The sequence below is a fragment of the Nomascus leucogenys genome, unplaced genomic scaffold, assembly GCF_006542625.1.
Source record: "Nomascus leucogenys isolate Asia unplaced genomic scaffold, Asia_NLE_v1 001141F_52501_qpd_obj, whole genome shotgun sequence".
Lineage (NCBI taxonomy): Eukaryota > Metazoa > Chordata > Mammalia > Primates > Hylobatidae > Nomascus > Nomascus leucogenys.
The window spans coordinates 2,387-26,611 of record NW_022096230.1 but is presented as its reverse complement, the minus strand read 5'-3'; the positions used below and the strand labels follow the sequence as shown (position 1 = coordinate 26,611).

The following is a 24,225-nucleotide window of genomic DNA, read 5'->3' as shown; positions in this document are numbered from 1 at the left end:
TATTATTATTTTGTAGACATGGGGTCTGGCTATGTTGTCCAGGCTATTCTCAAAATTCCCGGCCTCAAGCAATCCTCCTGCCTCGGCCTCTCAAATGTTGGGATTACAGGTGTGAGGCAAGGCACCCAGCTCAGCCACAGAGCCCTACTGCATCTCTCTTACTAGGAGCAAGAGCCGACTGCCCCCTCCTCCCCATTCCAGAGTGTTGGGGCTCTGTTCAGCCGAGGCTGGGCCACTGGCATGGCCCAGGGAGTGGGATCATTCACTGCTGCCCCAAATCTGAGATCATTCCACCTCGACAAGACTCCCTCATCCAATCCCTTTACTTGACAGCTGGGGAAACCAATGTGCACAGAGCACCCCCAGCTCACTCGGGGTCTCAGAGCTGATCCGTGAGCAGAGGCTGAGATCCTGGGATCTTGTCCCCCAGCCGCCCCGCAAGCTTGCTCCCTTTCTGCTGGAAGAGATGGGGCCGGACCTCGACCGGCAGCCCTGGCCTGGACATGACTGTGCTCGTGCAGGTATTCAGGCTGAGATGCCCCGGCATCATTTTTTTTTCTTTTTTTTTTTTTTGAGACAGTGTCTCACTCTGTCGCCCAAGCTGGAGTGCAGTGGCATGATATTGGCTCACTGCAACCTCTGCCTCCTGGTTAAGGTGATTCTCCTGCCTCAGCCTTCCAAGTAGCTGGGACTATAGGCTTGTACCACCACGCCTGACTAATTATTGTATTTTTACTAGAGACGGGGTTTCCCCATGTTGGCCAGGCTCGTGTCAAACTCCTGACTTCAGGTGATCCACCTGCCTTGGCCTCCCAAAGTGCTGGGATTACAGGCGTGAGCCACGGTGTCATTTAAATGTAGTGAGAGGCCGGGCACGGTGGCTCCTGCCTGTAATCCCAGTACTTTGAGAGGACGAGGCTGTCAGATCACCTAAGTTCAGGAGTTCGAGACCAGCCTGGCCAACATGGTGAAACCGTGTCTCTACAAAAAAATAGAAAAAAAATCCCTGCGTGGTGGTGCGTACCTGTAGTCCCAGTTACTCAGGAGGCTGAGGCATGAGAATTGCTTAATCCTCAGAGGCGGAGGCTGCAGTGAGCTGAGATGGCGCCACTGCACTCCAGCCTGGGTGACAGAGCAAGACTTTGTCTCTAAATAATTAAATAAATAAATATGGCCGAGCACGGTGCCTTAGGCCTGTAATCCCAACACTTTGGGAGGCTGAGGGAGGTGGTTCATGAGGTCAGCAGTCCGAGACCAGCCTGGCCAAGACGGTGAAACACTGTCTCTACTAAAAATACAAAAATTAGCCAGCTGTGGTGGCAGGCACCTGTAATCCCAGCTACTCGGGACACTGAGGCAGGAGAATCGCTTGAACCTGGAAGGCAGAGGTTGCAGTGAGCCGAGATTGTACCACTGCACTCTAGCCTGGGTGATGGAGCAAGACTCCATCTCAAATAAATAAATTAATAAATACAGAGCAAGATTCCATCGCAAATAAATAAATAAATGTACACCTGTAATCCTAGCACTTTGGGAGGCTAAGACAGGTCGATCACCTGACGTCAGGAGTTCGAGACCAGCCCGACCGATATGGCGAAACCCCATCTCTACTAAAAATACAAAAATTAGCCGAGCATTTTGACGTGTGCCTGTCGTCCCAGATACTTGGGAGGCTGAGACAGGAGAATTGCTTGAACCCAGGAGGTGGAGGTTGCAGTGAGCGAGATCTCGGCTGAGGCAGGAGAATTGCTTGAACCCAGGAGGCGGAGGTAGCAGTGAGCCAAGATCACACCATTGCGCTCCACCCTGGGCGGCAAGAGTGAGACTGTCTCAAAAAACAAAAACAAACAAACAAACAAAAAAAAAACATACCTGAAAATAATAAAAGCTGATACGACAAAGCCATAGCTAACCTACTATAGAATGGGGAAAAGTTGAAAGCATTTCCTCTGTAAACAGGAACAAGACGAGGATGCCCGTTCTCACCACTCCTATTCGACATCACACAATCAGGCAAGAGAAAACAATAAAAGGCATCCACACTGGAAAAGAGGACATCGAATTCTTCTTGTCTGATGAAGATGTGATCTTGGATCTAGAAGCATGTAAAGGCTCCACCAGAAAAGCCCTAGACTTGATAAATAAATTAATACAGTCAGTTGCAGGATACAGAATCAACAACAACAACAACAAAATCAGCAGCATTTCTATACACCAATAATGGTCTGGTTGGGAAAGAAATTAAGAAGGCAATCCCATTTACAACAGCCTCTGCCTCCCAAAGTGCCACCGCGCCTGGCCTTTTTTTTTAAGACAGAGTCTCAGCCGGGCGCCGTGGCTCACGCCATTAATCCCAGCACTTTGGTAGGCCGAGGCGGGCTGATGACGAGGTCAGGTGATCGAGACCATCCTGGCTAACACGGTGAAACCCCGTCTGTACTAAAAATACAAAAAATTAGCCAGGTGTGGTGGCGGGCGCCTGTAGTCCCAGCCACTCCAGAGTCTGAGGCAGGAGAATGGCGTGAACCCGGTAGGCGGAGCTTGCGGTGAGCCGAGATCAGGCCACTGGAAATCCAGCCTGGGCGACAGAGGGAGACTCCGTCTAAAAAAAAAAAAAAAAAGAAAAAAAAATCAGAGTCTGGCTGTGTTGCCCAGGCTGGAGTGCAGTGGCGCGATCTCGGCGCATCACCATCCCTGCCCCGCCTCCGGGTTCAAGTGATTCTCCTGTCTCAGCCGCCCGAGTAGCTGGTACTACAGGCGCGTGCCACCATGTCTGACTAAATTTGTATTTTTACTAGAGACGGGGTTTCACTATGTTGGCCAGGCTTTTCTCCAACTCCTGATCTCCTGATCCGCCCACCCCGACCTCCCAAAGTGCTGGGATGCGTGAGCCCCCACACCTGGCCACTATTTTTTCTTTCTTTCTTTTGTGTGTGTGTGTGTGTGTGCGTTTGTGTGTGTGTGTGCGTTTGTGTGTGTGTGTGTGACGAAGTTTCGCTCTTGTTGCCCAGATTGGAGTGCAATGGTGCTATCTCAGCTCACTGCAATCCCGGCCTGAGCAGGAGAGCAGGAATCTTCAGCGATCCACTGGCGGATCTGCAGCCATTGTAAGCGCTTAGTCTTCCCATATCTTTTGTGCGCGTGCCTCTCCTTCCAGTACCTATCCCGCAAGGGTCCCCCAGCCTCCCCCTATCGCCAGCAGGTGCTGAGATCGCGCCATTGCACTCCAGCCTGGGGGACCAGAGCGAAACTCTATCTTAAAAAAAAAGGACGAAAATTTTGGAAAAATATGGAAGAAACCAAATGGATTTTTAGCTCAACTAACTCGTAATTATTCAGTGTCTATTTTTTGCAAGAAACCATATATTTCATGTCTACAATCAGGGCCAGAGTCCCAGCTCTCAAGTGTGGGTGTTTCCTAAGCAAATTGAAGAACACAGGCATAAAAGTGCATTGAATTAATAAAATTTTTCTCCCTGTCTCTCGCTCTCTTATTTTATTTATTTATTTATTTATTTATTTATTTTTTGAGACGGAGGTTCGCACTGTCACCCAGGCTGGAGTGCAGTGGCGAGATCTCAGGTCATGCCACCGCGCCCGGCCTTTTTTCTCGGCCGGGCGCGGTGGCTCACGCCTTTAATCCCAGCACTTTGGTAGGCCGAGGCGAGCTGATCACGAGGTCAGGAGATCGACACCATCCTGGCTAACACGGTGAAACCCCCTCTCTACTAAAAATAGAAAAAATTAGCCGGGTGTGGTCGCGAGCGCCTGTAGTCCCGGCTACTCCAGAGGCTGAGGCAGGAGAATGGCGTGAACCCGCTAGGCGGAGCTTGCGGTGAGCCGAGATCAGGCCACTGGAATCCAGCCTGGGCGACAGAGGGAGACTCCGTCTCAAAAAAAAAAAAAAAAAAAAAAAAAGACAGAGTCTGGCTCCGTTGCCCAGGCTGGAGTGCAGTGACGCGATCTCGGCGCATCACAATCCCTGCCCCGACCCCGGGTTCAAGTCATTGTGCTGTCTCAGCCGCCCGAGTAGCTGGTACTACACGCGCGTGCCACCATGTCTGACTAAATTGTATTTTTACTAGAGACGGGGTTTCACTATGTTGGCCAGGCTGGTCTCCAATTCCTGATCTCCTGATCCGCCCGCCCCGACATCCCAAAGTGCTGGGATGCATGAGCCCCCACACCTGGCCACTATTTTTTCTTTCTTTCTTTTGTGTGTGTGTGTGTGTGCCTGTGACGAAGTTTCGCTCTTGTTGCCCAGGTTGGAGTGCAATGGTGCCATCTCAGCTCACTGCAATCCCCGCCTGAGCAGTAGAGCAGGAATCTTCAGCGATCCACTGGGGGATCTCCAGCCATTGTGCGCGCCTGGTCTTCCCATTGCTTTGTAAGAGCGCCTCTCCTTCCAGTACCTATCCCGCAAGCGTCCCCCAGCCTCCCCCCATCGCCAGCAGGTGCTGAGATCCCGCCATTGCACTCCACCCTGGGGGACAAGAGCGAAACTCCATCTCAAAAAGAAAAAAAAAAGGATGAAAATTTTGGGAAAATATGGAAGAAACCAAATGGATTTCTAGCTCAACTAAATCGTAATTATTCACTGTCAATTTTTGCAAGAAACCATATATTTCATGTCCACAATCAGGGCCACAGTCCCAGCTCTCAAGTGTGGGTGTTTCCTAAGGAAATTGAAGAACACAGGCATAAAAGTGCATTAAATTAATAAACCTTTTTCTCTCTGTCTCTCTCTCTCTCTTTTTTTTTTTTTTGAGACGGAGGTTGGCACTGTCACCCAGGCTGGAGTGCAGTGGCGAGACATCCGGTCACTGCAGGCTCTGCCTCCCGAGTTCACGCCACTCTCCTGCCTCAGCCTCCGGAGTAGCTGGACTACAGGCGCCTGCCACCACGCCCGGCTAATTTTTTGTAGTTTTAGAAGACGGGGTTTCGCTATGTTGGCCAGGCTGGTCTCCAACTCCTGACCTCGTGATCCGCCCCCTCTGCCATTCAAACTGCCACCGCGCCCGGCCTTTATTTTTAGGACACAGTCTCGGCCGGGCGCGGTGGCTCACGCCTTTAATCTCAGCACTTTGGTAGGCCGAGGCGGGCTGATGACGAGGTCAGGTGATCGAGACCATCCTGGCTAACACGGTGAAACCCCGTCTGTACTAAAAACACAAAAAATTAGCCAGGTGTGGTGGCGGGCGCCTGTAGTCCCAGCTACTCCAGAGTCTGAGGCAGGAGAATGGCGTGAACCCAGTAGGCGGAGCTTGCGGTGAGCCGAGATCAGGCCACTGGAAATCCAGCCTGGGCGACAGAGGGAGACTCCGTCTAAAAAAAAAAAAAAAAAAGAAAAAAAAATCAGAGTCTGGCTGTGTTGCCCAGGCTGGAGTGCAGTGGCGCGATCTCGGCGCATCACCATCCCTGCCCCGCCTCCGGGTTCAAGTGATTCTCCTGTCTCAGCCGCCCGAGTAGCTGGTACTACAGGCGCGTGCCACCATGTCTGACTAAATTCGTATTTTTACTAGAGACGGGGTTTCACTATGTTGGCCAGGCTTTTCTCCAACTCCTGATCTCCTGATCCGCCCACCCCGACCTCCCAAAGTGCTGGGATGCGTGAGCCCCCACACCTGGCCACTATTTTTTCTTTCTTTCTTTTGTGTGTGTGTGTGTGTGTGCGTTTGTGTGTGTGTGCGTTTGTGTGTGTGTGTGTGACGAAGTTTCGCTCTTGTTGCCCAGATTGGAGTGCAATGGTGCTATCTCAGCTCACTGCAATCCCGGCCTGAGCAGGAGAGCAGGAATCTTCAGCGATCCACTGGCGGATCTGCAGCCATTGTAAGCGCTTAGTCTTCCCATATCTTTTGCGCGCGTGCCTCTCCTTCCAGTACCTATCCCGCAAGGGTCCCCCAGCCTCCCCCTATCGCCAGCAGGTGCTGAGATCGCGCCATTGCACTCCAGCCTGGGGGACCAGAGCGAAACTCTATCTTAAAAAAAAAGGACGAAAATTTTGGAAAAATATGGAAGAAACCAAATGGATTTTTAGCTCAACTAACTCGTAATTATTCAGTGTCTATTTTTTGCAAGAAACCATATATTTCATGTCTACAATCAGGGCCAGAGTCCCAGCTCTCAAGTGTGGGTGTTTCCTAAGCAAATTGAAGAACACAGGCATAAAAGTGCATTGAATTAATAAAATTTTTCTCCCTGTCTCTCGCTCTCTTATTTATTTATTTATTTATTTATTTATTTATTTATTTATTTATTTTTTGAGACGGAGGTTCGCACTGTCACCCAGGCTGGAGTGCAGTGGCGAGATCTCAGGTCATGCCACCGCGCCCGGCCTTTTTTCTCGGCCGGGCGCGGTGGCTCACGCCTTTAATCCCAGCACTTTGGTAGGCCGAGGCGAGCTGATCACGAGGTCAGGAGATCGACACCATCCTGGCTAACACGGTGAAACCCCCTCTCTACTAAAAATAGAAAAAATTAGCCGGGTGTGGTCGCGAGCGCCTGTAGTCCCAGCTACTCCAGAGGCTGAGGCAGGAGAATGGCGTGAACCCGCTAGGCGGAGCTTGCGGTGAGCCGAGATCAGGCCACTGGAATCCAGCCTGGGCGACAGAGGGAGACTCCGTCTCAAAAAAAAAAAAAAAAAAAAAAAGACAGAGTCTGGCTCCGTTGCCCAGGCTGGAGTGCAGTGACGCGATCTCGGCGCATCGCAATCCCTGCCCCGACCCCGGGTTCAAGTCATTGTGCTGTCTCAGCCGCCCGAGTAGCTGGTACTACACGCGCGTGCCACCATGTCTGACTAAATGTGTATTTTTACTAGAGACGGGGTAGACGGGGTTTCACTATGTTGGCCAGGCTGGTCTCCAATTCCTGATCTCCTGATCCGCTCGCCCCGACATCCCAAAGTGCTGGGATGCATGAGCCCCCACACCTGGCCACTATTTTTTCTTTCTTTCTTTTGTGTGTGTGTGTGTGTGCCTGTGACGAAGTTTCGCTCTTGTTGCCCAGGCTGGAGTGCAATGGTGCGATCTCAGCTCACTGCAATCCCCGCCTGAGCAGGAGAACAGGAATCTTCAGCGATCCACGGGCAGATCTGCAGCCATTGTTGGTACCTGTTCTTCCCGCGTCCTTTGTGCCCGCGTCTCTCTTTCCAGTACCTACTGCATGCCCCCCAACGTCCGCCTCCCGCCATTGCCAGCAAGTGCGTTGCGCGGGTACCTTGCTGCGTTAAGGTCGCTCTGTCACTGGCGCCATTATGTGCACACGCAGCCACTCCCTCAGGTTTAAAAGGCGCGTTGCCCGGCCACATAAAGGTCGCTCTGTCACTGGCGCCATTATGTGCACACGCAGCCACTCCCTCAGGTTTCCTAGGCGCGTTGCCTGGCCACATAAAGGTCGCTCTGTCACTGGCGCCATTATGTGCACACGCACTCCCTCAGGTTTAAAAGGCGCATTGGCCGGCAACACAGCTCATTGCTGGCTTAGCCTTTGGCCAAGTTGGTAGCTCCACGAGGACGCTCAGAGCCCAGCTCTGGAGAGCTGAAGCATCCGACCGTTCCCCACTGCTCCCAGGAGCGGTTACCTGGGCACTCTGTGCCCCTTATTCCTGTCCGGGCCCAGGCCGAGGACCTGCCAGTAGGGCTCAATTGCCTGGAGCCCGTTCAGCCCATCCCCAAGTTCACTTTGCTTGTGGGATCTCCCCGTTGCTCCTGCCCCTGGTCTGAGTGGCAGGCCATCTTGCAAGCACCGGGACACTTCGCATCAGTGGTGTCAAGACAATCCTTCCGTGATCCTGCAAGCCCTGTCTTCCTTCCGGGATCAGCAAGCCAGTGCTGTGTGCTCCGAATTCCAGGGCATCCTCCAGCTCAGCCACTGCACTGAGCACAAGGACTCTCTGTGGGGCCCAGGAGCAGGAAGTCACCCCTTTGGGGCCCACAACACCCGGCTGTCCCCAGACTCGTGACCAGGGAAGGCAGTGTTGAGGAGAGCAAGGCAGGGATGCCTGAGCAGGACAAGACCCCAGAGTCCAAGGATTTGATGATCACGGAAGGGTCCCCAAGGTCACCAGGGATGCACCGAGTGCATTTCGGCCCCTGCGGGACAATGGAGGCCTCTCTCCCTTCGTGCCCAGGCCTGGGCCTCTGCACACAGTCCTCCATGCCCAGAGGACAGAAGCAGAGACAAGCAGAGGCCCCAGACCTCCTGCACGAGCTCAGGCACAAAACGAAACGCCATCTCGAGCTCCTACAGCTCCACGGGAGGCTTCCCGTGGCTAAAGCGGAGGAGGGGGCCAGCCTCATCCCACTGCCAGCCAACCCTCAGTTCCTCAAAGAAGGTCAGTGAGGACGGACCTCAGGCTGTCTCTTCGGGTCACACTCAGCGTGCACCAAGGCAGACGCTCGCCCCCAGGAAAGGCTCCCCCAGATCCCAGGCCTCTAGGCCCTGTGGACGCAAGTTTCCCCTGCTGCCACGCAGGCGAGGGGAGCCTCTGATGATGCCACCTCCGTTAGAGCTGGGGTTCCGGGTCACTGCTGAAGACCTGGACCGGGAGAAGGAGGCTGCGTTCCGGCGGATCAACAGGGCACTGCAGGTTGAGGCCAAGGCCATCTCGGACTGCAGACCCTCAAGGCCTTCCTACACTTCGTGCTCACCTGCAGCAGGGGCTTCTGGTCTGCCTTCTGTTTCTAAAGCACCCAGTATGGATGCACAGCAGGGAAGACACAACCCCCAAGACGGCCTGGGCCTAGTGGCCCCCCTAGCTTCTGCTGCAGGGACCCCCTCCACAGTTCCTGTGTTTGGGATGCAGCACAGACCACCAGGCCCCCTCCTGTTCGTCTCCTCATTTCCCCTTCCTCCCAACTTTTTCTACTTCTGGGACTCAGCCCAGGTCCTCTGGCTGTTTGCTCTACCCTTCGGCTCCTCATTTCCCCTTCCTCCCACCTTTTTCTACTTCTGGGACTCAGCCCAGGTCCTCTGCCTGATTGCTGCACCCTTCCCAGCTGTAAGCATGGACGGAAGCATTTCTGGAGCCAGTTCCAGCCCGCCACCCACGCCCATGGAAATTGACAGTAGTGAAGCGGACGGAGCTCGGCATTCCGTCAGAAGAAACCCTTTAAAGAGAAAGGCCGATTGGTAATAGGGCATGAGGGGGCCTGAACACCAGGGGGCCCCCAGGCAGAGCCCTTCCATGGTGACGTGGGACCTGGCACAGGGAGCAACTCTGTTGGGTGGCACTTTTGTTTTTTTTGTTGTTGTTGTTTGCCAGATGCCAAATAAATATTTTTATTAACTTTCTTTCTGTACTTCACTTTTGTGTCATCAACATTTATGGCATTAACCTAAACAGAAGCCCAGTCAATTAAAGAATAGAAAAGATAAACATTTTTAGAACTGTAAAGCGTGTTCTAAGAGTTTCTTGGCCATTTTACTTTTCTTTTTATTTAATTTTTTTTTTATTTGAGTTCCCTTAGTATTTATTGATCATTCTTGGGTGTTTCTCAGAGAGGGGGACGTGGCAGGGTCATGGGATAATAGTGGAGAGAAGGTCAGCAGATAAACACGTGAACAAAGGTGTCTGGCTTTCCTAGGCAGAGGTCCCTGCGGCCTTCCGCAGTGTTCGTGTCCCTGGGTACTTGAGATTAGGGAGTGGTGATGACTCTTAACGAGCATGCTGCCTTCAAGCATCTGTTTAACGAAGCACATCTTGCACAGCCCTTAATCCATGTAACCCTGAGTTGACACAGCACATGTTTCAGAGAGCACGAGTTTGGGGGTAAGGTTATAGATTAAGAGCATCCCAAGGCAGAATTTTTCTTAGTACAGAACAAAATGGAGTATCCTATGTCTACTTCTTTCTACACAGACACAGTAACAATCTGATCTCTCTTTCTTTTCCCCACATTTCCCCCTTTTCTTTCTTTTTTTTTTTTTTTGAGACGGAGTCTCGCTCTGTGGCCCAGGCTGGAGCTCAGTGGCGCGATCTCCACTCACTGCAAGCTCCGCCTCCCGGGTTCACGCATTCTCCTGCCTCAGTCTCCCGAGTAGCTGGGACTACAGGCGCCCGCCACCACGCCCGGCTAATTATTTTTGTATTTTTTTTAGTAGAGACGGGGTTTCACCGTGGTCTCGATCTCCTGACCTCGTGATCCGCCCGCCTCGGCCTCCCGAAGTGCTGGGATTACAAGCGTGAGCCATCGCGCCCGGCCTCCATTTTTTTTTTTTTTTAAGATAGAGTTTCGCTCTTGTCCCCCATGCTGGAGTGCAATGGCGCGATCTCAGCACCTGCTGGCAATGGTGGGAGGCTGAGGGACGTTCGCAGGATAGGTACTGGAAGGAGAGGCGCCCGCACAAAAGACATGGGAAGGCCAGGCGCGCACAAGAGCCGCAGATCCGCCAGTGGATCGCTGAAGATTCCTGCTCTCCTGCTCAGACCAGGATTGCAGTGAGCTGAGATCGCACCATTGCACTTCAACCTGGGCAACAAGAGCGAAACTTCGTCACACACACACACAGACACACACACACACACAAAACGCGCGCGCGCGCGCACACACACACACACACACACACACAAAAGAAAGAAAGAAAAAATAGTTGCCAGGTTTAGGGGCTCACGGATCCCAGCACTGTGGGATGGCAGGGCGGGCGGATCAGGAGATTAGGAGTTGGAGACCAGCCCGGCCAACATAGTGAAACCCCGTCTCTAGTAAAAATACAAATTTAGTCAGACATGGTGGCACGCGCCTGTAGTACCAGCTACTCGGGCGGCTGAGACAGGAGAATCACTTGAACCCAGAGGCGGGGCAGGGATTGTGATGCGCCGAGATCGCGCCACTGCACTCCAGCCTGGGCAACAGAGCCAGAATCTTTTTTTTTTTTTTTTGAGACGGAGTCTTCCTCTGTCGCCCAGGCTGGATTCCAGTGGCCTGATCTCAGCTCACCGCAAGCTCCGCCTACCGGGTTCACGCCATTCTCCTGCCTCAGCCTCTGGAGTAGCTGGGACTACAGGTGCCCGCCACCACACCTGGCTAATTTTTTGTATTTTTAGTAGAGACGGGGTTTCACCGTGTTAGCCAGGATGGTCTCGATCACCTGACCTCGTCATAAGCCCGCCTCGGCCTACCAAAGTGCTGGGATTAAAGGCGTGAGCCACGGCGCCCGGCTGAGACTCTGTCTTAAAGAAAAAGGCCGGGCGCGGTGGCACTTTGGGAGGCAGAGGCGGGCGGATCACGAGGTCAGGAGTTGGAGACCAGCCTGGCCAACATAGCGAAACCCCGTCTCTACTAAAACTACAAAAAATTAGCCGGGCGTGGTGGCGGGCGCCTGTAGTCCCAGCTACTCCGGAGGCTGAGGCAGGAGAGTGGCCTGAACTTGGGAGGCGGAGGTTGCAGTGACCTGAGATCTCGCCACTGCACTCCAGCCTGGGTGACAGTGTGAACCTCTGTCTCAAAAAAAAAAAAAAGAGAGAGAGAGACGGAGAGAAAAAGTTTATTAATTTAATGCACTTTTATGCCTGTGTTCTTCAATTTGCTTAGGAAACACCCACACTTGAGAGCTGGGACTGTGGCCCTGATTGTGGACATGAAATATATGGTTTCTTGCAAAAATTGACAGTGAATGATTACGATTTAGTTGAGCTAGAAATCCACTTCGTTTCTTCCATATTTTTCCAAAACTTTCATCCTTTTTTTTTTTTTTTTTGAGATAGAGTTTCGCTCTTGTCCCCCAGGCTGAAGTGGAATGGCGCCATCTCAGCACCTGCTGGCAATGGGGGGAGGCTGGGGGACGCTCGCGGGATAGGTACTGGAAGGAGAGGTGCTCTTACAAAGCAATGGGAAGACCAGGCGCGCACAATGGCTGCAGATCCGCCAGTGGATCACTGAAGATGCCTGCTCTACTGCTCAGGCGGGGATTGCAGTGAGCTGAGATCGCACCATTGCACTCCAGCCTGGGCAACAAGAGCGAAACTTCGTAACAGACACACACACACACACACACACACACACACAAGAAAGAAAGAAAAAATAGTGGCCAGGTGTGGCGGCTCACGCATCCCAGCACTTTGGGATGTCAGGGCGGGCGGATCAGGATATCAGGAGTTGGAGACCAGCCTGGCCAACATAGTGAAACCCCGTCTCTAGTAAAAATACAAATTTAGTCAGACATGGTGGCACGCGCCTGTAGTACCAGCTACTCGGGCGGCTGAGACAGCACAATGACTTGAACCCGGGGTCGGGGCAGGGATTGTGATGCGCCGAGATCGCGTCACTGCACTCCAGCCTGGGCAACAGAGCCAGACTCTGTCTTTTTTTTTTTTTTTTGAGACGGAGTCTCCCTCTGTCGCCCAGGCTGGATTCTAGTGGCCTGATATCGGCTCACCGCAAGCTCCGCCTAGCGGGTTCACGCCATTCTCCTGCCTCAGCCTCGGGAGTAGCTGGGACTACAGGAGCCCACCACCACACCCAGCTAATTTTTTGTATTTTTAGTAGAGACGGAGTTTCACCATGTTAGCCAGGATGATCTCGATCTCCTGACCTCGTGATGAGCCCCCCTCGGCCTACCAAAGTGCTAGGATTAAAGGCGTGAGCCACCAATGTGCTGGGATTAAAGGCGTGAGCCCACGGTGCCTGGCGGAGACTCTGTCTTAAAAAAAAGGCCGGGCGCGGTGGCAGTTTGAAAGGCGGAGGCGGGGGGATTGCACTCCAGCCTTGGTGATAGAGTGAGACTCAATCTCAATAAATAAATAAATAAATAAATAAATAAATAAATGATACTAGGACAAAAATCATAAGGACATTACATAAACCATGTTATGCTGGTGATTTTTGAAAATATCAAAACAGTTTTATAGAGAACTATAACTCAGGCCAGGTGGGGTGGCTAACACCTGTAATCCCAGCACTTTAGGAGGCCAAGGTTGGCGGATCACCTGACGTCAGGAGTTTGAGACCAGCCTGGCCAACATAGTAAAACCCCAACTCTACTAAAAATACAAAAATTAGCTGGGCGTGGTGGCACACGCTTGTAATCCCAGCTATTCAGGAGCCTGAGGCAGGAGAATCACTTGAACCCGGGAGGCGGAGGTTGCAGTGAGCCAAGATCTGGTGACTGCAGTCTAACCTGGGCATCAGAGAAATTCCATCTCAAAAGAAAAATATGACTTCATAAAAACGAAGTAAGAAGAAACAGAAAATTATGTCTAGATCTAGAACCATTAAAGGAATTGAAGGTTTATTTTAAAATCTGTATCCCATCCCCTCAAAAATCTCACAAAAAACAAAACCAAAGGAAAGCACCTGGCCCAGATGATTTTGTAGATAGGTCTGGCAAACATTAAAAAAAAACAGAAAGTCTTTATCTTCTACAAAATTTAAAAAAAATAATTAATTAATGTATTTATTTCTGAGAGGAAGTCTCACTCTGTAGCCCAGACTGGAGTGCAGTGCTGTGATCTCCGCTCACCGCAAACTCTGCCTCCCAGGTTCAAGTGATTCTCCTGCTTCAGCCTCCACAGTAGCTGGGATTACAGGTGTGCCTGGCTAATTTTTTGTAGTTTTAGTAGAGATGGGGTTTCACCACGTTAGCCAGGGTGTTCTTGAACTCCCGACCTCAGGTAATCCGCTGCCTTGGCCTCCCAAAGTGAATGAGCCACAGTGCCCGGCCTACATAATCTCTTTTTTTTTTTTTGAGACGGAGTCTGGCTCTGTCACCCAGGCTGGAGTGCAGTGGCGCGATCTGGGCTGACTGCAAGCTCCGCCTCCCGGGTTCACGCCATTCTGCTGCCTCAGCCTCCGGAGTAGCTGGGACTACAAGCGCCTGCCACAAAACCCGGCTAATTTTTTGTATTTTTAGTAGAGACGGGGTTTCACCGTGTTAGCCAGCATGGTCTCGACCTCCTGTCCTTGTGATCTGCCCACCTTGGCCTCCCAAAGTGCTGGGATTACAGGCGTGAGCCACCGCCCCCAGCCCTGGCCTACATAATCATTCAGAAAAAGAAGCAAATGGACTTCTCCCCAACTCATTGTGAATTTAGTATAAGCTTAATATGAAACCAGACATAAATATACAAGGAGGCAAAAGTATAGACTAACTTCTTACGGATATATATGCAAAAATGCTAAATAAAATATTAGCAAATAATCCAGAAATGGATTAAACATGTATCACGACCAAGTTGGGTTTTCCTAGGAAACTAAGATGATGTAATAAAAGAAAAATCTATTAAAGTAGTACAAACTGTCAAAGGAAAAAACCTGTATGATCATTGCAACGGGTTCATTTGCGACATAATGTAACTTTTTTCTTTTTTTTTAAGTCTTTTTGGCTGTAAGTTTATTCAATGCAAAATAATCCTCTCCAATTTTACTGACGTGGCTGACCACGTCCACGACCAAATCTGCCTCTAAACTGGAATTCGGTTGCTGACCCAGCCCCAGCCTCGGCTTTCTTGTCGGCACCAGGGGGCAGAGCACTCCCTCTGTAGGTATCTCTGTGGGCCTCCCCTCTTGTGAGTCCTGCAGGTCGCTCACCCTCCAGACCTTTAGGCCGAGGTCTGCCAGTCCCTGGACGGCTGTGGCATGGGGTGGCAGGCACAATCTCCGGGGGCAGATGAAGGTAATCATGGAGATACTGGATACCCTCATTGGTAAGGTACGAGCAGACATCACTCCAGGCAAATTGTTCCTTCACATAGTAGCCTCGGGACTATGTGACATGAAGGTTGGGCACATCTTCTTTTTTTTTTCTTTTTGACATGAGTCTCACTCTGTCGCCCAGGCTGGAGTGCAGGGGTGCGATCTGGGCTCACTGCAACCTCCGCCCCCTGGGTTCAAGCGATTCTCCTGCCTCAGCCTCCGGATTAGCTGGGATTACAGGCATGCACCACCACATCCAGCTAATTTTTTATATTTTTGGTAGAGACAGGGTTTCATCATGTTGGCTAGGCTGGTCTCAAACTTCTGACCTCAAGTGATCCACCTGCCTTGGCCTCCCAAAGTGCTGGGATTAGAGGCATGAGCCACCATGGCCGGCCTGTCCTAGTCTTTATATGCCCATATATTTGAGCCCTTCTTGACTAGGTTCCCAGAGAATCGGTGCTTGGCTTGCCTGGACACGGAATAAATGTTTATTGATAAATAAATGTTGTGCCCACAATGACTTGCCTCATAACTTTTTAGTAGTCAGGATCCTCCCACAGTAGACTCTTGTAACTACAAGAATATTTTTTTGTTGGTGTTGCATGTAGAGTTTCCTGTAAAATGGCTTCCAAGATATTTTTCATTTCTAGTAAAGAATCTGTGAGTTGATTTTTAAGTAGTATTATGTCTACCTTATGTGGAAGGTAAGAGATAGCCCTTTGTTTTCCTCAGGAGGTTTTAATTATATGATCTCCTTGGAGAAGTAAAGGAAACTCTGGAGCTTCCTGTGTGGCTGTGAATGTATCATTAGCTTTGGGCAGGGCTCCCAGAGCTGTGAACCCTGTCCTGAGGAGCACTGGGACATTCTAGTGAGCGTTCAGGCCACCCAGATTGCAGCCTCGTAAATGAAGGGTTTATTTCTCTAATGAGAGTGGTTTGTGTCTTCACCCAAATAATATTTTAATATTAAATTACGACAAATATTTTAAATTTTAAAGTAGGTATATATAAATTGTATGATTTTAAAAATAATTTCAATAATTGTTTAAAAAAGTAATTTTAATACATTTCAATAATTTATTTTAGACTCAAGGGGTACACCCACAGGTTTGTTGCATGGGTATGTTGCACGTTGCTGAGGTTTGGGGTACGGATCCCGTCACCCAGGTAGTGAGCATAGTTTTTCAACTCATGCCCATCCCTCATTCCCTTCTTCCAATTAGTATGATTACAACTAAGAATTTTACTTTTACAGCTCTAATTTAATACATATTAATCTAGACCTGGCAATAAATATTCTGCTCTAAGAAAGGTTTTATGTTAAATAACATGATAGTTAGTCCCTTCAAAATAAAAAATTTCGATTTAAGAATACCAGCACGGGCCCGGCGTGGTGGCTCAAGCTTGTAATCCCAGCACTTTGGGAGGCCGAGGGCAGATCATCTGAGGTCAGGAGTTCGAGACCAGCCTGGCCAATATGGTGAAACCTATCTCTACTAAAAATACAAGAATTAGCCAGACGTGGTGGCAGGTGCCCGTAATCCCAGCTACTCGGGAGGCTGAGGGAGGAGAAGCGCTTGAACCCGGGAGGGAGAGGATGTAGTGAGCCAAGATCATGCCGTCGCACTCCAGACTGGAGGAGAAGAGCAAGACTTTGTCTCAAAAGCAAAAAGTATACCAGCACTGGTGACAACATTGGACAAGTAGACAAATCTAGAAGGGGCAGGTTGAGCTGTGTAGTTTTAGTGTTGTTACAGTTTGTTGATATGTTGTGAAATATTCATTGAGATCAAAATCTGGCATTCCTAACTTGTGTTATGTGGAGGCCACATGGAGTGGCAGAAGTGAAGTGGGGTTTGAATTCAGACCGTTGTTCCTCAAGAATGAATTGAGCTGGAGAGAATTACTTGCAATCTCTGATCCTTAGTTCCTCCATCTAGACATACCCACCTGGGATCGTGTGAGGATTCAGTGAACTGTAAGAGGTACCTGCCTGGGAGAGGCTCAAGGCCTTCAATGCCTTTCCCTGTTGTTTTGGGAGTAGTACATCTGTTTTGGTGTTTTTAAGAAACACTGTTTGACAAATACATGAGGCATACTTCATGGACTATTGTCGTTTCAGATTATTCTTAGAACACAGAGGCAGGATCCACAGTGTTTTTATGAGGAGAGCTACTTTTTATTCTCCCAAACCTTGGCTTTCCTGGATTAGAGGTCTCAGTGATGTGTGCTGATGTGACACCCTTGAGCAAAGTTGGAGAAGAGATGGTGGTGATTTCCACCACTTCCCCTTCTCCAAGACACTGGAAGTGCTGTGAACTGTGCTCCTTAGCTCCTCTGCTCTGTAATCTCTGCCCGGGGGCTCTAGAGGGGCTCTAGGCAGGAGTGTCAGCCAGTGATTCCTCCGTCTTGACCAGGTAGGGACCCAGGATCTTCTGGTGAATTCTGATTTGTTTTTTTATGAGCCTGAGGGTCATTTTAGGAATTTGTGGAAGCATTTGTGATTGTCTCAATGGTTGGTGGGTGCTATAGGCATTTATTTAATAGGTAGGGCCCATGGAATTCAAGGCTTAGTGCGGTGACAGTTCTGTAAAATAGAACTTTTCCTATGATCTATTATTAGAGGTAATAGATCTATTATTAGAGGTAAGAGACACATCACGGAAAAGAAGAAGTTACTAGGAGCCGGGCGCGGTGGCTCATGCCTGTAATTCCAGCACTTTGTGAGGCCAAGGCGGCGGATCACCTGAGGTTGGGAGTTCAAGACCAGCCTGACCAACATGGAGAAGCCCTGTCTCTACTAAAAATACAAAAATTAGCCAAGCATGGTGGCACATGCCTGTAATCCCAGCTACTCAGGAGGCTGAGGGAGGAGAATTGCTTGGACCCAGGAAGTGGAAGTTGTGGTGAGCCGAGATCGTGCCATTGTACTCCAGCCTGGGCAACAAGAGCAAAACTCTGTCTCAAAAAAAAAAAAAAAAAAAAAAAAGAAGTTACTAGCTAGTTTCAGTATTACTTAACATCCAGGAAACTGGATGTGAAAGCTTTTTAGAGAAACTAAACCAATAGGTTATACACAGAGAGAGATTTATTTAGGAATTGGCTCACATGATTGTGGGGACTAGCAAGTTTAAAATCTGTAGGGCAAGCCAGCAGGCTATAAATTCAGGTAAGAGTTGATCTCGAAGTCTGGAACCTAACATCTGTAGAGCAGTCAGCAGGCCAGAAACTCAGGCAGGGTTTGTGTGTTACAGTCTTGAAGTGGAATTCCTGCTTCTCTGGGAAACCTCAGTTTTTGTTCTTAAGGCCTTCAACTGATTGGAGGTGGCCCACCCATATTATGGTGGGTAATCTGTTTTACTTAAAGTCAACTGACTGTCAATGTTCATCACATCTATGAAATAACCTCCCAGCAAGATATTGACAAGTATTTGACCAAACAACGGGGCACCATAGCTTAGCCAAGTTGACACATAAATTAACCATCAGGGGCGAATAGAATATCCAAAAAACAACGTACTAGGGGTAGTGTATCTTATATAGCTATTATAATTATACAAAACATAATTATAGGATGAAGATATTAAGATAACCATTAGAACAAAAATATGAACTTTTCTGTCTTTTTTTGAGACCAAGTCCTGCTCTGTCACCGAGGCTGGAGTGCAGTGGTACAATCTTGGCTTACTGCAGCCTTTGCCTCCCGGGTTCAAGCAATTCTCCTGCCTCAGCCTCCCGAGTAGCTGGGATTACAGGCACCCGCTACCATGCCTGGCTAATTTTTGTATTTTTAGTAGAGACGGGGTTTCACCATGTTGCCCAGGCTGGTCTCCAACTCCTGACCTCCAATGATCCACCCGCCTTGGCCTCCCAAAGTGCTGGGATTACAGGTGTGAGCCACCACATCCAGCCAAAAATCACCTTTTTTACAAGGATCAAAACAGTCGTTATGCTGGAGATGACAGACTCACTGTCACCATGCTCCTTTTGTGTGTCTACTAGGCACGGTGCTGGGTCCACACTCACAGAAACCTTAGGAACTCGCACCCAGGGGCTCCGGCTGTAGCAGAATCCCAAGAATAAAACCTGGTGCTGAAAGAAAGAGTAGGAGACGGGGCCGGGCGCCATGACTCACTCCTGTAATCCCAGCACTTTGGGAGGCTGAGGCGGGCAAATCACGAGGTCAAGAGATAGAGACCACCCTGGCCAACATGGTGAAACCCCGTCTCTACTAAAAATACAAAAATTAGCTGGGCGTGGTGGCTGGCACCTGTAGTCCCAGCTACTCAGGAGGCTGAGGCAGGAGAATCATTTGAACTGAGGAGGCAGAGGTTGCAGTGAGCCGAGATCGTGCCACTGCACTCCAGCCTGGTGACAGAGCGAGATATTGTCTCAAAAAAAAAAAAAAAGCAGGAGACTGGACTCTGGGAGGGCCTCCTGGTGAGAGGGGAGCACAGAGGGGAGAGATGGAGGCAGGAGCATGGGCTTCTGGTGGCCCCAGCAGACCCTGTGGCAGCGTGGCCAGCGTCCTCTGTAAGGAGGAATCTTGGCCAGGATGATGCTGCCGCAGGCCTCTTCCTGAGGCCCCCCAGCCAGCCCGGCCAGGGTCCCAGCGTCCAGTGACCCCTGTTCCCAGTGACCCCTGTTCCGCAGCAGCAGCTGGGGCCAGCCCCAGGCTCTCTTCCACTCCCAGCTTCTTAACACAGGAAGTGGAGAGAGTTGTCTGACAAAGCACTGGGGCAAACCACATCCTCTCTCTTCACCAAGGGACAGTTTGAGGGAGTGTCAGCAGAGGGAGCTTTAGAGTAGAGACCCCTAGCCAACCACTGACTGTCACGCACACAGCAGGGCATGCTATGGAGACCCCCAGACAGTCACTCGGGGAGACCCAGCAGGTCCAGTCTCCTCAGAGATCTGTGGCAGCAGGTCCCCACTCCCAAAAGCCACGTGCCCACGGGTGGTCTCTGGTGCCTGAGACTCCAGTCTCATTTGCATCTTTGCAACTTCGAGTTTAAGTGGGTGCCGCATCTCTGTATGTCCTCCCGAGCATAGGAGCGGCACAGCCTGGGGTGGCAGCTGGCATCAATCCCTCGAATCCCCTGGGAGCCACTGGGGAGACTAAGCAGTCCCCAGCGCCCACTTGTCCCTGAGCTGCCATTCTCAGCCCTGTGGGAGGAGACAGGAAGCCCTGAAGAGAAACCAAAGGACCAGGTCAGGAGGGGCTGGGGGGTGGCATGAGCAATCAGGGCAGGGAAGGATGGACAGATGGGGGAATGGAGGGAGGAAGGAATGAACGAAAAGGTGAATGAATGAACAAAGAGAGAGAATGGCCACTCCTCCCTTGCTTTAGTTTACAGAGCACTGGGATCCTCCCAACAGCCTGAAGGACAGAATTTATGGGAAGCAGACCAGGTGGCTGGCAGGGAGGGGAGGCTTGCCCTGGATTTCGTGGGCCCAATGGGAGGCAGGGGGCAGGAAGGGGCATCCTGTGTGTGTCCTCTCTGCAGCGGCAGCAGCACCTTCCTGGAAGAGGGTCAGGAAACACCCACTGTGGCCCCTCTCCATCACACCCTCATCCAGGACACCAAGTATCAGTCACTCAGCTCACAAGACCCAGGCCCTGACTCGGAGAGAGGATGTGAGGGGTGGGGCACCGGGCTCCCCAGGACTGAGAGACCCGAGACGTGGCCCCGGGCTGGGTGTTGGGGCAGACTGGCTATGGCAGCATCGTGTACCCCAGCAGGCCAGTACCCACGCAGGGAGCCTCCAAACCCCTTCACCTATGACCCTGGGAGAAGACCCCAGCCTTGGAGAATTGGCCTCACTGAAGGGGCCTGCACCGGCCAGCAGGGTCAGGTGGGGCCAGACAGGTTCCCACCTGGGATATGCAAATGGGCCTCCTGAATCCTGGAGCCAGGTATGGATTCACACACCACCATTGTCCCCAAGTCCCCATCTGCCCCACGGGCACACCCTGCCACCTGTTCTGTGCAAGGGCCCTGAGGCTGCCTCCTTGAGCCCAAGCCCTGCAGGTGCTGAAGCCCACACCACACACACACGGCTCCTGCTTCCTGGGCCAGTGCACGTGCACACACACACGCACACACACACACCCATACACATAGCCACACACAATCACACACATTCACACACACCCACACCCCCCATACTCACACTCACACTCACCCACAAACACCCACACATACACTCACACACAATCACACACATTTACACACACCCACACACTCACACTCACACATTCACAGTCACACACACCCTCACACACCGAAACACAATCACACACATTCACACCCACCCACACTCCCCACACACTCACACTCACATATACTCTCACACACCTCCACAAACTCACACATACACACACCCAAACACAATCACACACACACCCCCCACACACTCATACACATATACGCACACACTCACACTCACACATAATCACACACACACACACGCTCACACACACTCTCTCTCACACACAACGCCTTCTCCAGGAGGGGCTGGCTGCCAAGGGCCACCCAGCTTCCTCCCACATCTCACTCACCGTACGATATTTGAGCAGACCTTGGAGTCGGCGGCAACAGCAGTGTGGGCAAAGGCCTGGGAGCCACAGGGGGCCTGGTGTCGAGAGACGACCACAGCCAGCACAATGACAGCCAGCGCTAGCCCCAGCCCCAGCAGGACCAGGCCAACCGTGGCTCCGCAGTGGGACCTCTCATTGAACAGGGCTTTCCCTCCCTCCGCCCCTTGCAGCCTGGGCTGTATATGCCTGCGGATGCAGTGTCCCACACAAGGACACTTCCTCTTGGACACCATCCTGAGCCTCCTGTAGCAGCAGTGTCATTCTGCGCTTCCACATTCTGTCTGTCTTCCCCACCTGCCAGCTAGGAGTTCAGGTGGGCCTTGTTTAAACAGTACCATTGCCTGTGTCCCACCGGACCAGTTTAGTCAGCCCCAATGGTGGCATGTTTTAAAGCTCCCCAGGTGATTATAACTTCCTAGTGTGCAGCTAGGCTGTGGGCCCTGTGCTGGGCTTTTTTTTTTTGAGATGGAGTTTTGCTGTGCCGCCAGGCTGGAATGCCGTGGCGTGATCTCAGCTCACTGCAAGCTCCGCCTCCCGGGTTCAAGCAATTCCCCTGCCTCAGCCTCCTGAGTAGCTGGGACTACAGGTGTGTGCCACCATGCCTGGCTAATTTTTTGTATTTTTAGTACAGACAGGGTTTCACCATGTTGACCAGGATGGTCTCGATCTCCTGACCTCGTGATCTACCCGCCTTGGCCTCCCAAAGTGCTGGGATTACAGGCGTGAGACTCCGCGCCTGGCCCGTGTTGGGTTTTTGTGCATGCCTCGACAGCTTCCAATGTCAGCCTGCTTGCTTTGGCTGAGCAGAGCTTGAAGGCCATTCTGTCTCAGTGCCCTCACTCCCCGCTCCCCACACCCGCAGCCTCAGGGATGGGCTCAGGCTGATGGTCAGCTGGGCGCTTGGAAAGTGTTTGTCTGGGGCCTCAGGGATCTTTTTAGTCCTAGCTTCCCTCGGGCTCCTGAGAGCTAGTGGGGAAGGAGGCAGTCTAGGCTGTTTTGAAGTTTCCTAAACATTTATGGCTGGGCTAACATGAACTCATCATGGTAACACTGGCTGTTTCAGCTGATCAGAAGCTCAGCATGGCCATTATGCCTAGTTTTGATGAATAAACATGGGAAAGCCATAATTGTTACTAAGTGGGTCTTGACAGGCCAGAGATTTCCAAATGACAGATATGATGGGCTGGAGAGGTCATGGTGGGAGTTCCGGCCATGCCTCTGTCCAGCCCCTGTCTTTGCTATGTGAAACATTTAACATTTAACCAGCACTCCATTGTCCACCAGAACCCTCTGTGTGACCAGTTAGACTGACTGGGTGGTGCCCTGGGCATTGCCTGCAAGTGGCCTGTCATTTCAGGCCTGTCTCTATCAAGAGTGAAGAGAGAATGCTAGGATGCAGTTGGGACAGCAGGCGGCATCAAGCAGGGGCCCCTGAAAGATCTACCTCCTCTTTACACCTGCCCCTCTCCCCACCGTTATCATCTGGCAAATGTCCGTTACCTACCTTTGGTCTTTCCCTCCCCATCCTTCCTGCACACCCCAGCCAAATTGATATTTAAAGCATCATTTTGCACAAGTCACCACTCTCCTTAAAACCAACTTTCAGAAGCTTTTCTGCACATAAACCCTCATTTCAGCCAACCTGGTTTACCCACTCTGAGCAAGCCACATGGAGATCAGGCCGCCCCTGCTCACTCCAGCATCACTCCCAGCTCATAATTCTGTGCTATTCTTGCATTTTGAAATGTGCACTTACTCCTCCTCTCCCTCCCTCTGTTTTTCTAATTTTTGTGTAACATGGAGATGAAGATCCCCCTCTTTCTCCTAAGGATTAACAGATAAACATGGTAAGACCAGGAACTTTTCTTTTTTGGAAGTATGGCCAGAGCGCCTCATTCCCTCTGTTCAAATTCTTTCCTTGTTTTATTAGGTTTTTTTTTTTTTTTTTTTTTTTTTGAGACAGAGTCTCACTGTCACCCAGGCTGGAGTGAAGTGGTGCGATCTCGGCTCACTGCAACCTCTGCCTCCCGGGTTCAAGTGATTCTCCTGCCTCAGCCCCCTGAGTAGCTGGGATTACGGGCATGCACCAGCCCACCTGGCTAACTTTTGTATTTTTAGTAGAGATGGGGTTTCACCATGTTCGTCAGGCTGGTCTCGAACTCCTGACCTCCTGATCTGCCTGCCTTGGCCTCCTAAAGTGTTGGGATTATTCTATTTAGATTCTCAAACAGTGTAAAGTTATAAAATATCATTCCTGGCAATATTTTAATCAGCTATCTTTTAATTTAGATGTTCTTTGTTTTTGTTGTCCTACCTTTTTTTTTCTTTTTTCTTTTTTTTTTTTTTTGAGATGGAGTCTTGCTCTGTCGCCCAGACTGGAGTATATCAATTACACACCTTATTCAGGGAAGATTCTTTGAATCAGTTTTATGACATGAAATGGTGTCTACCACTTTGCAGCTGCTGGAAAGAGACACATCCTCTTTCTTTCTTTCTTTCTTTTTTGGGGGGAGACGGAGTTTCACTCTTGTTGCCCAGGCTAGAGTGCAATGGGATGATCTCGGCTCACCACAACCTCCACCTCCTGGATTCCCAGATTCAAGCGATTCTCCTGCCACAGCCTCCTGAGTAGCTGTGATTACAGGCGAGCACCACCACGCCCAGATAATTTTTGCACTTTTAGTAGAGACGGGGTTTCACCATGTTGACAGGCTGTTCTCGAACTCCTGACCTCAGGCGATCCACACTCCTTGGCCTCCCAAAGTGCTGGGATTACAGGCGAGAGCCACTGCGCCTAGGCTGTCTTTCTTGTCTCCCTGAAATTGCTTTTCTCTCACAACATTCGCATTCTGAAGCTCAATATCAGTTTTCCATAAGCTGCAAAAAAAAAAAAAAAAAAAAAAGAAGGCTAAGGAGCTCAAACCCTAACATATTAAAAGGGAAAAGGCAAGAAGGGAATTTTAAACAGGAGGAATGAGGGGCACATAATGT

The 24,225-nt window shown here is 50.7% G+C and overlaps 1 pseudogene; it reads left to right on the top strand.

The window, feature by feature from the left end:
• Positions 1 to 503: 503 nt before the first annotated feature.
• On the top strand, positions 504 to 9,133 carry LOC115833860 (annotated as a pseudogene).
• Positions 9,134 to 24,225: the final 15,092 nt, after the last annotated feature.